Raw genomic sequence first — 12,117 nt, forward strand, 5'->3', positions numbered from 1 at the left:
GAGGGTGATGGGGAGGGTACAGATGATAATGTCAGAGGGTGATGGGGAGGGTACAGATGTTTGATGTCAGATGGTGATGTCAGAGGGTGATGGGGAGGGTACAGATGGTGATGTCTGAGGGTGATGGGGAGGGTACAGATGATAATGTCAGAGGGTGATGGGGAGGGTACAGATGTTTGATGTCAGATGGTGATGTCAGAGGGTGATGGGGAGGGTACAGATGGTGATGTCTGAGGGTGATGGGGAGGGTACAGATGGTGATGTCTGAAGGTGATGGGGAGGGTATAGATGGTGATGTCTGAGGGTGATGGGGAGGGTACAGATGGTGATGTCAGAGGGTGATGGGGAGGGTACAGATGGTGATGTCAGAGGGTGATGGGGAGGGTATAGATGGTGATGTCTGAGGGTGATGGGGAGGGTACAGATGGTGATGTCAGAGGGTGATGGGGAGGGTACAGATGGTGATGTCAGAGGGTGATGGGGAGGGTACAGATGGTGATGTCTGAGGGTGATGGGGAGGGTACAGATGGTGATGTCAGAGGGTGATGGGGAGGGTATAGATGGTGATGTCTGAGGGTGATGGGGAGGGTACAGATGGTGATGTCTGAGGGTGATGGGGAGGGTACAGATGGTGATGTCAGAGGGTGATGGGGAGGGTACAGATGGTGATGTGTGAGGGTGATGGGATGGGAGGTGCATGGGAATGAATAATGGCGGACGGATGGTGAAAATGGGGATGAAAAGTAAACGAAATCGGCAGGGTTGTTTGTATGACTCCTCCTGTCCTTGCTTTCCTTTCTTCTTCTTCTTCTTGTTCTTCTTTTTCTTCTTCTTGTTCTTGTTCTTCTTCTTGTTGTTCTTGTTGTTCTTCTTCTACTTGTTCTTCTTGTTCTTGTTCTTCTTGTTCTTCTTCTTGTTCTTCTTCTTGTTCTTCTTGTTCTGCTTCTTCTTGTTCTTGTTCTTCTTGTTCTTGTTCTTCTTGTTCTCCTTCTTGTTCTTCTTGTTCTTGTTCTCCTTCTTCTTCTTCTTGTTCTTGTTCTTGTTCTTCTTCTTCTTCTTCTTCTTCTTCTTCTTCTCTCTCTCTCTCAATATCTCTTTTTTTTTTTCAATCCGTGTAAAAGTTCACAACTATAATAATACATAGCATACTTTGGGCTAAATGGAAAAAAATGAGGGACCCAGTTTATCATATTATCATAACAGAATGAAGCCGACGACCAAGAAGAGGATGCATACTCTGGAGAGAGAGAGAGAGAGAGAGAGAGAGAGAGAGAGAGAGAGAGAGAGAGAGAGAGAGAGAGAGAAGCAATCAAGGAGAAAAAAAAACAGAAGTAGGCAACGTGAAAAAAAAGTATAAGAAGTAGAAAAGGAAGGAAACATAAAGAAATAATATAAGAATTAAAAATACAAACAAACAAACGAAAAAAAAAACAAATGAATGATGGCAGACTGAGAGAATCAACATGAATAAACGAAAGAGATTAACAATAATAAGAGAAAAACAAAGAAAGCAAAACACTAAGGAACGATGAACACTGCAACCTACTGGGGGAAAAAAAACAACAACAAAAAAACATGCAGTGTTTTCGCTTCTCCATGGACACAAGACGTCAAGCCAGAGCTAGCTGGGGAATTCATTGGGAGAAATAAATCGAAGAGATAAACACAGAAAGAAAGTAAGAAAGAAAGAAAGAAGAAAGAATTCTCAAGCAATACAAAAGCCCGAAAGCATTCTGGAAAAAGCACATGTGGAAAGGAAGAGGTAAAAGCAAGAAAATGGGAGCAACAGAGATAGAAGGGGGACGGGGGAGGGGAGGGGAGGGGGAGAGTGAGAGATGGCAGATAAAATATAACCCAGCAATGTACGAAAACTTAAAACGAACGGAGCGAGGAAAGAGGCGAAAAAAAAAAGATGGAAGGAAAGACAGAAGAAATGGAAGGAAACAAAGAAAGAAGAAAAGAAAAGAAAAGACAGGAAAGGGGGAATGAAAGGACAAGATAGAAAGAAATGAAAAAAAAATAGAGAACATAAGAAATTTGAACTGGGTCACAAAAGAAACAAAATACCACCACCATTTTTCACTGCCGACAATGGCAGTCAAATAACAGCCGCAAGGGAGGCAATTACCCTTTCCCACCTTGTCACCTTGATAATAACAGATGAGCAAATGAACGACTGAAAGAAAGACAACAGAAATAAAAACAGTTTCCATTTCAAGGAGGCGTCAAATTGTACCCACTCATGTACTGATGTACACTAATGTACGCAACACATCTGCTTTAAAAAAAAAAAAAAAAGTATATTTAAAAAATCCATTAAAAAAATGGCAAATTACTGACTTACGCATTAACTTGCTGTTTAAGGCCTTGAAATCCTACCGAAGGTATGTATGAAACATCAACCTAAAATCAAAATTTTGATAAGATAAACAGATGAAATAAACTGATACGTATCTATATTAAATGTAATCAAAATCATAGAAGGCAAATGATCGGGGGGGAAAAACAACACAAATTATGCACATTCAGCGAGCTTGTGCATGCACGCCCACACACGAGTACATGTAGGATATAAAAACTCCAACAGTTAAAGAAGAGAGCAAGCAAACTTAAAGAAATAAAGAACTATGTTTTTATTTATATAGACAGAAAGAAGAAATATTAACAGAAAAAGGCAATTAGTTAATCAATGACCCAAAGAAATAATTCTAACGACAGAAAAAAAAAGAAACAAATGTTAGAAAAGCAAGCCGCCGTGGCGAAGTGGTTAGCGTCGCGGACTGACGGCTGGGAGGACGCGGGTTCGAATCCCAGCGGAGGTGGGTTTTTCGGCCAGTGGCCGGCTCCTACCCAGAGTTGAGTGTGCTGTGGGCTTAAATGGGGAGACTGGGACCACACAGTCGAGTGTCATCCACTTCAAGGATGCGTCTTTGGGTGTGTTGCTCTAATTACCTGACCAACACTGAAAGTGTCTATCTCTCGGGCCTGGTTAACGCCGGGATGTCATTATGACAGGAAGCGTAGAGTACAGCCTTGTCACGCAGTCCCAAACCAAAATGGACCTCCATAGCAACATCGTCATCATCATCGTCATCCTCCTCCTCCATCATCGTCATCAATATAAAACAAAATAATCTCAAAGTCTGTGGCCTTCTATGCCTTGCCCTCATGGTGACCTCAGTTTCGATACCCCTCCACTTTCGTGCTTGGGGTGAGTCCTGTCAATGTAGTCAGTGTCGTCAGATTCATGGGGTCTGTTGTTTGAGGGACGTGGTGGCGGTCTCATCTCTGGGAGGGACGCTCACTCAGTCTGGCTCCGCGACTAAGCCATTATTGTCGTTAGTAGGGGGCTTAGTAGGTCGTGTCCTAAGTACGTTAAAACAGAACAGGCACCACTGAACACCACCGAAGTGACTCAGCAGCAGTGCAGGGTCTCCTCTGGTATGTGGCCTCCTGGCGACCTAACATCGATGGTTCCTTGTGGACTGCCGATGCTGGAACTGCGACGGACGAACCCGGGTGTGGCCGTGTATGGGGGAATCTAAATGAGCGGCGTGGGAGCAATGCCACTGAAACGGTGCAGATGATGGAGCAGCAAAAAAAAAAAGAAAGAAAAAAAAAGAAACGCAAGCAAAAAAGAAGCGAAAACAATGAATCAAGGAAAAAATCTGTCTAAGCCACGATTACAATAAAGAAATAATCAGAAGAGAAAGAAGAAAGAAATCTCATGACCTGAAATAAACTAAAGAACCGAAAACTTTCTGGGTTCACAAAACGAGCTGTCAAAAGTGTATGAAATCAAGGGAGGCAATTGGCCCACCGGTCCTTTCACAGCAGTATAGGGGGAGATAAATGAGGGGTAAAGCAGGATTAACTGCAAACGTCACTGGTCACCGGGGCTGGGCACCTATCGCTTTGATCACTCCTCTGCCGTCAGTCTGGACTGTGGGAGAGGCAGGGAATGGAATCATGAGGAAAGAGAGGTTGATCACAGGTGCAGTGGGTGGGGGTATGCATGGTAATGAATGTCTAAACCTGTGGCAGACAAAAACGAACGAAAAACAAAGAGGCAAAATTACTTCCACACGACTAACATACAGACACCTTTTCATCATTTTCTGCAAAAATGTAGGAAATACTTGTATAGCAGATTCCTTTTTAGTACTCCGCTGCAAATCACAGAAACAGCATTGGCATGACAAATCAAGGATTAGTTTAGGATAGGGCGCAGATTGTTGACAGCTGATTCCACTGCTGTGCTTGACATTGTGCCGAGGCTGCAGTAACTATTGTCATAAAAAGCAATTAATTGTTCCGGCTGGACTACACAGTCTTTTGTCTTCTGCATTCAAGGAAGATGAAATAAGGAAATTAGAACAGAAACAACTTTAAAGGAATAACTGTATGATTTCCCTACAATATTAGACCAGTTGTTATGTGACCAGTGGAATGGACAGCAAATCAATGGTTTGATATCACAGTCTCCAGATGTTTATGAGTATGTCCAATGAATCTGGGTGATGTGTTTTTGTAATTCTATTTGACGAGGCAATAATTCGGAGTTGTCAGTTTATGGCAATAGGACAGTACTAGGTATGAACAAATTCTACCTAGCATAATATGTCAACAGCAGCGTATATCCAGGCTAAAGTGAAGCACTGTGATGAATATTACATAGATAAACAATTCCTTACCAATCAGTTTGGATCTGTAAACGGAATATATTATACGTTGTGGGCAAAGAGGACACTACGACAAGCTAATTTTGATTACTGTGATAAAACATTGACCAGTTTTCTAAATGTTGGAGAAATCGGTGTTAATGCACAAACGCGTTATGAAACAATAGTGTCTTAATAAATAGCATAGATCGGTCAAGAAAAGACGATTCCAGACATGGAAAAAGCACGACATGCTGTATCCGTCAACAATGCGGACATCAGACACAGTCATCTTCATCCAGTTCAACTATCGACCACAAGATTTGTGTGACACTGTCTCCAGCAAACACACCAGCACACTAGTAATTCCCCACACTGTCGCCAGACTGCATTGCTTTCGCCCGATGGACCCCCAACTACACTGAAAGCAATTCTCGTCGACAAAAAACTACGGCAAAAGTTGTGCCCCAGACAGTAGCTTGAACTCAATCAGACCCAGTGGGCTAAGTGTACGGTCGTTTACAATCGGACTGTATATATGTTTGACCAATGTATCATGGTATGCAAGTACATCTTATGATATACGGATCTGGATGAATCATTGCCTTCTTCCCCGAACTCAGTTGTGAACAGGACAGTGACTTCAGATGAACCACTGCCCAGACTCCCATCTACAATCCACTTGATGTTAAGGGCAGCGGTTGACAGGTTATGAATCACACCCCATTGTCAGAACGAGCATCCTGATGACTGCAGTTTGGCTGCGTCTTCATCCCTTCTTCTCAACATAATGGGGTAATAAGTATATTTTCGATTTTTCTGTTCTTTAGAGACAGACAGACAGACAGACGAAGAGACAGAGAGAAACAGATAGCGAGCGCGCGCGCGCGCACGTGTGTGTGTGTGTGTGTGTGTGTGTGTGTGTGTGTGTGTGTGCGAGCGTGCGTCTGTGTGTGTATATGTGTGTATCTGCGTGTGTTTATATGTATGCGCGCGCCCGTGTGTGTGTGTGTGTGTGTGTGTGTGTGAGAGAGAGAGAGAGAGAGAGAGAGAGAGAGAGCCCGCGCGCGTGCTACTGTGTGCATGTGTGTCTGTCTGCGTATGTGTACGCGTGAGACTCAGACTTACATTACTTATTCGTTAAGGTTGTAGCTGCATGTGAAGAAAGGGCGATAACATTTTTTTAATATCAACTAGAACTGAAGCAGCTTATAACGACATAACTCTGTCTCTGCCTTAACTTTACGACTTGATCAATGCAATGCCAAAGAAAGTACAACACCCTCAACCGCGGATGCCATCAGTGAACTAAAACGGAATGTACTTCCAGCCTTGGCAACTGTGACCTCTCCTTCCATATTTCTTTTTTGTTTTGTTTTTTTATTCATGCGTTCTCCTTTATTTTCTCTTTTTTCCTTTCTTTTTTCTTATTGTTTGTTTGTTTGTTTTGTGGGTTTTTTTACATTATTTCCGATGCATTTCTTTTCTTTATGCCATCTCGTTTTCATACACTGTCAATCAGCGACGGAGACAAACAGTTTGCCAAGACAAAGTATCGTGGCAGAGAAATCGTCAGAAAGAAAGCGTATCTCCCTGTCTTATTTTCTCTCCTTTTTTTTTTGTTGCCAGCAATTCGTTTCTGATTCAAGAAGAGTGGAGACGAGGAAGGAACAAGCAGATGTAGGAGGAGGAGGATTGAAAAATAGAGCGCAAAATCCATTGCTCGTGAGATGTGAGAGGCTGAAAAAAAAGAAAGAAAAGAAAGAAAGAAAGAAAGAAAAATACACAAAAGGAATGGAGAGAAGGGGGGGGGTGTGTGAAAGAAGTCAGGTTGACAAAGAGAGAAAACAATGGCCGACATAAACAAGGACGGGGAGACAGAAAGATGAAACAGACAGACAAAAATAGACAGTCAGACAGAAAAACACAGAAAGAGAGAGAGAGAGGAGGAGGAAAAGTGAGAAGACGAGACGGAGACAGTAGACACACACACACACACACACACACACACACACACACGCACGCACGCACGCACACACACACGCCACACACACACACACACACGCACACACACACACACACACACACACACACACACACACACACATCGACCACACTATTTTACTCACATTTGCGGCGATGTTGCTCTGAGACAGAACGGCTCCCAGTTCTTCTTCCACTGGAGGAGGGTAGCGCCAAGGGATCCCGCTGTCCTCCCCTCGGCTGTCTTCACCGGAACTTTGTACCATCACCATTACCATACCACTGTCACACTGTATCACCACTTGTCACAATCACCGCTCTTGCTGTGTCCTTATCATGGGCGCTTGCCTTGAGAAATGCGGTCATTCCGAGACATTAGCACCATCACCATAATTATTATATAATAATAATAATAGTAATAATGGTATTTATATAGCGCTGAATCTTGTGCATAGACAAATCTAAGCGCTTTCGCACCAGTCATTCTCACGCACGCATAACTCTAAAACTGGAGAAACTGAAGACAAGGAAGAGGCAGGGAAGGGAGGCTATTTTGGGAAGAGGTGGGTTTTAAGGCCAGACTTGAAAGAGCTGAGTGTGGAGACTTGACGAAGCGAAAGAGGAAGTTCATTCCAATTGCAAGGTCCAGAGACAGAGAAAGAACGGCGGCCAACAGTCGAGAGTTTGAATCTGGGTATGCGTAAATGGAGTGGATCCGAAGCTGATCGTATCACTGTCACACTATATCACCACTTGTCATCATCATCGCTGTTTTTTGTTTGTTGGTTGGTTGGTTGTTGTTGTTGGTTTTTTTGTTTTGTTTTTTTTTTTTGCTTGTTTGTTTGTTTGTTTGTTGTTGTTTTATATCATGGGCGCTTACCTTGAGAAATGCTGTCATTCCGCGAGCCTTTTACCATCACCATATTATATCACTGTCACACTATATCACAACTTATCATCATCATCATCATCATCACTGCTTTTTGTCTCCTTGGATTATCATGGGTTCTGAACTTAAGAAATGTTGTCGTTCCGTGAGATAAGCACCATCACCATATCACATCATTACGCCGTCACAATGTCACCACATGTCACCATCACACCACTGTCGCCGTCTCCTTGGATATCATGGGCCCTCGCCTTGAAGAATGCTGTCATCCGATCAGGTTAATACCATCACCATATCACGGTCACACTCTATCACCACTTGTCACCATCATCGCTGTTGCTGTCTCCTTGTCATGGGCTCTTGCTTTTGAGAAATGCTGTCATCCTGTGAGATTAATACCATCACCATATCACTGTCACACTCTGTCACCACTTGTCACCATCACCGCTGTTGCTGTCTCCTTGGATATCATGGGCTTTTGCCTTGAGAAATACTGTCATCCTGTGAGATTAATACCATCACCATATCACTGTCACACTCTGTCACCACTTGTCACCATCACCGCTGTTGCTGTCTCATTGGATATCATGGGCTTTTGCCTTGAGAAATTCTGTCATCCCGGGAGATAAGCACCATCACCACATTACATCGCCGTCACAATGTCGCCACATGTCATCATCACCGCTGTTGCTGTCTCCATGGGTATTACGCGTGCTTGCCTTGTGATGTCCTGTCATCCAGCTCCCGTGGTTCTTGGGTGATAGTCTCCCTGTGCGTTTGTGTGTTTGACGGAGAAAATGTAAGTGATCTGGGTGAAAGAATACAAACAAAATGACGGCTGAGAAAAAGAGAATGTGCGTGTGTGTGTGTGTGTGCGTGCGTGCGTGTGTGTGTGGGGGGGGGGGGGGTAGAGAAAGAGAGAGAGAGACACAGAAATAGATGGGGGAGGGATGGAGAGAAAACAAAGGGGAAAAGAAATGGTGCTGAAGATGAATGGCAGGCAATCTATTAACTCTCTCTCTCTCTCTCTCTCTCTCTCTCTCTGTCTGTCTGTCTGTCTCTCTCTCGCTGTCTGTCTGTCTGTCTGTCTCTGGTTCTTCTTCCTTCTATCTCACCGTCTTCCTCCATTCGCCTTTAAACCACGTGGCGTCCGTTAGTGTATGCGTTAAGGGGAGTGGTAAAAGAAAAAGAGACAGATATGGAGACAGAACAGATACGTATACATAGAGAAATAGAATGGTGACACAGAGGATGAGGAATTACTTCACACACACACACACACACACACACACACACACACACACACACACATACAAACGCGAGGGCGCACGCTCGCACGCACGCACCAGTATTCATAGAGAAGTAATCCAATACAAACTTTGTCTGAAGGAATGTGATAAAACAGCCGTTTGTATACCCCAGGCACAGACTGCATTCAGAAGAGCACTGGTATCGAGTGGCTGTCGTCCGTCATCAATATACCCACAGCACTGAGCACGCTTCTTTCTTTCCCTTTAGCAGCTCTTTTTTTTCTATTATCTTTCTTCTTTATTTCTCTTATTCTTTCCTACCGTTCGCCTTTCCTTCCAGTCTCCTTTTTTTCTTTTTTTGTTGTTTCATTCTCCTTTTTCCTTTTCTTTCTTTCTTTCTTTCTGTCTTTTCATTCTTCTTTCTTTCGTAAATACGAAACGATTTAGATTCGCCTGCATTGAGCGTTTGGATGCGCGCGTATTCCTGTGTGTTAAAAAAAACCTTTGCAAATACAAGATGAATACTTCGCCCGTGTAATTGAAAACAGACACTTCTCTATAATGCATTCCATGCAGCTTCTCGCTGACTGCCGGTAAACTTCTCATAAAGCTCTTTCACAGCATCGTGCATGCTATCAAACCGTTGTAGGTGTTCACAAATGGAAACTAAGAACATGACAAGATCGTCACATTATCTCAGTGCGGCAGGCTATGCTAAGTCGTTAGAACGATGACAAGATCGTCACATATCTCAGTGCGGCAGGCTATGCTAAGTCGTTAGAACGATGACAAGATCGTCACATATCTCAGTGCGGCAGGCTATGCTAAGTCGTTAGAACGATGACAAGATCGTCACATATCTCAGTGCGGCAGGCTATGCTAAGTCGTTAGAACGATGACAAGATCGTCACATATCTCAGTGCGGCAGGGTATGCTAAGTCGTTAGAACGATGACAAGATCGTCACATATCTCAGTGCGGCAGGGTATGCTAAGTCGTAGAACGATGACAAGATCGTCGCATAGAACGACTGACAAGATCGTCACATATCTCAGTGCGGCAGGCTATGCTAAGTCGTTAGAACGATGACAAGATCGTCGCATATCTCAGTGCGGCAGGCTATGCTAAGTCGTTAGAACGATGACAGGATTGTCACATATCTCAGTGCGGCAGGCTATGCTAAGTCGTTAGAACGATGACAAGATCGTCCCATAGAACGACTGACAAGATCGTCACATATCTCAGTGCGGCAGGCTATGCTAAGTCGTTAGAACGATGACAGGATTGTCACATATCTCAGTGCGGCAGGCTATGCTAAGTCGTTAGAACGATGACAAGATCGTCCCATAGAACGACTGACAAGATCGTCACATATCTCAGTGCGGCAGGCTATGCTAAGTCGTTAGAACGGAGGCAAGGAAGAGGGCAGTTTGCCACTTGTTTGAATCGCCCAGCTGACCTGTCCACGGCTGGTCCAGTCCCTCCTCGGTCCGCCCCTCGTCAGCTTGGCCTGCTCGCTGACCAACGACTATTATTTATTTGTTGACCTCTTCTTCCTTTGTCCTCTTGTGGTTGAGAGAAACGTGTTAATTTTTTTTTTAATAAAAAAAAACGCCACATAAGCTTATGTTTAACGTTCGATACAATGTTTTGTTTTCCGTTGTTGTTGTTTTTTTCTCCTTTTCTTTTTACAAAAAAAAAGGTCTAAGCTCTCCTTAAAACATGGGCCATTATCCCCAGAATATCGGTTTGGAGCTAAAGAATAGACGACACAGTTCCTAACGACCCTACATCGTGCACAACATCGCGTTGCAGTGAACGTGAGGCGACGTGAATGCTTCTTCCAGGGCTCTTTGATTTCTGAAGTGAATTGGTCCGACATGCCAAGGAGTCAGAGTCAGAGAGTGAAACAGAGACATAGACAGAATCTGGGCCATTATTGCCACAGCCAGCAGCAGTCATGACAGAGCACAAGAAGACGGAACAGCAGACTGAGACAGACAGACAGACAGACAGACAGAGTGATAAGAGACACACGACAAACAACGCACTAACCAAAGAAATGACTTGTACGCCACAAACAGGCTCCTCAGTACATTTACCATTTCTGTAGCAACCCGACAGTCAGCCTGAATCGAGTCGTTGTAACACTTCCCAACATAACAATAAGGCTGTGTCACAGGCAGACGCTGTCAAGGTCATGGAAATGTGACGTGATCGGAACTAAACCCCCATTTTAGTTTGTACCCTGGGATAATTCTGGGATCTTTAAAACCTTCATTTTGAATAGCGTATGTGAAAGTTTTTGTGCCTGGCTTGAAACCGACAGACAAAGCACAGAATACAGGGTGATACACTCTGGAATATGGGCATGGGATGGGGAAGCATCTGAACTAGCCATGATATAAGTTTTGCGATAAAAATTCAAATTTTTTTCCAGGTTGGTTGGTTGGTTGGTTCAAAAGTGCAACAACAGAGAATTGATATTCTTACTGAACGCAAGGATTCTGCATAATGCTGTATTTTTTGGATGTTGTTTTGTTTGTTTGTTTGTTGTTGGGTCTTTTTTTTCTTTGGTTTCTTTTTGTTTTTGGTTTTATTTGTTTGTGTTTTGTTTTTGTTGTTGTTGTTTTTATGGGGAGTGTTTCTTTTTCTCCTTATCTTTTGCCACCTCTTAAAGCCAGAATAAACACGTGAGAGAAAATACTTATGGGGAGAATACTTAAGACACCCTGTTTTATAAGCTACCAGTGGAAGCCCGTAATCCTTTTTTCATTTAGCAAAAGACTAAAAATTTAACAGATTTAGTCATATACCATACGCTGCTCAACGATACTTCTACCGACACCATGCATTTGTAGAGACGATCGATGAAACGCTATTTCTCCTCGTGCCTGCGATTCCACTCCACGAGAAAGTCTTGAATGCGGTAGTCTAAAGCAAGCCACGCACACCGGTTTAACGACAGAGACACTCGACGACATACATGTTGCACGTGTTTTGCTAGCAAAGCAAAAAGAAAAAGAAAAAAAAAGCAACAAAGTAAGTGAGTGAGTGTCTTATACAGCTGCACCGTTGGAAGTGGTGTTAGAGTATAGAGGTGCCTTCAGGTTTGCTTGCATGAAGCATACAGACTCGCTTCTTCGTCTCTGATTAGCCACTATCCAGGGGCCACTATCCAGAGCTTCCATTTAACTGTTAATGCCTTTGTTAAACATCCGAAGAAAAGAAAAAAATCTCTTTAAAGAAATAACGATGCAAAGTTGCGATTTTATTGTACAATATTGTGTCAGACAAGGCAAGTCAATGCAACTTTATTTGGAAATAAAAATCTA

This window comes from Babylonia areolata, chromosome 18 (genome assembly GCF_041734735.1).
Source record: "Babylonia areolata isolate BAREFJ2019XMU chromosome 18, ASM4173473v1, whole genome shotgun sequence".
Classification (NCBI taxonomy): Eukaryota; Metazoa; Mollusca; class Gastropoda; order Neogastropoda; family Buccinidae; genus Babylonia; species Babylonia areolata.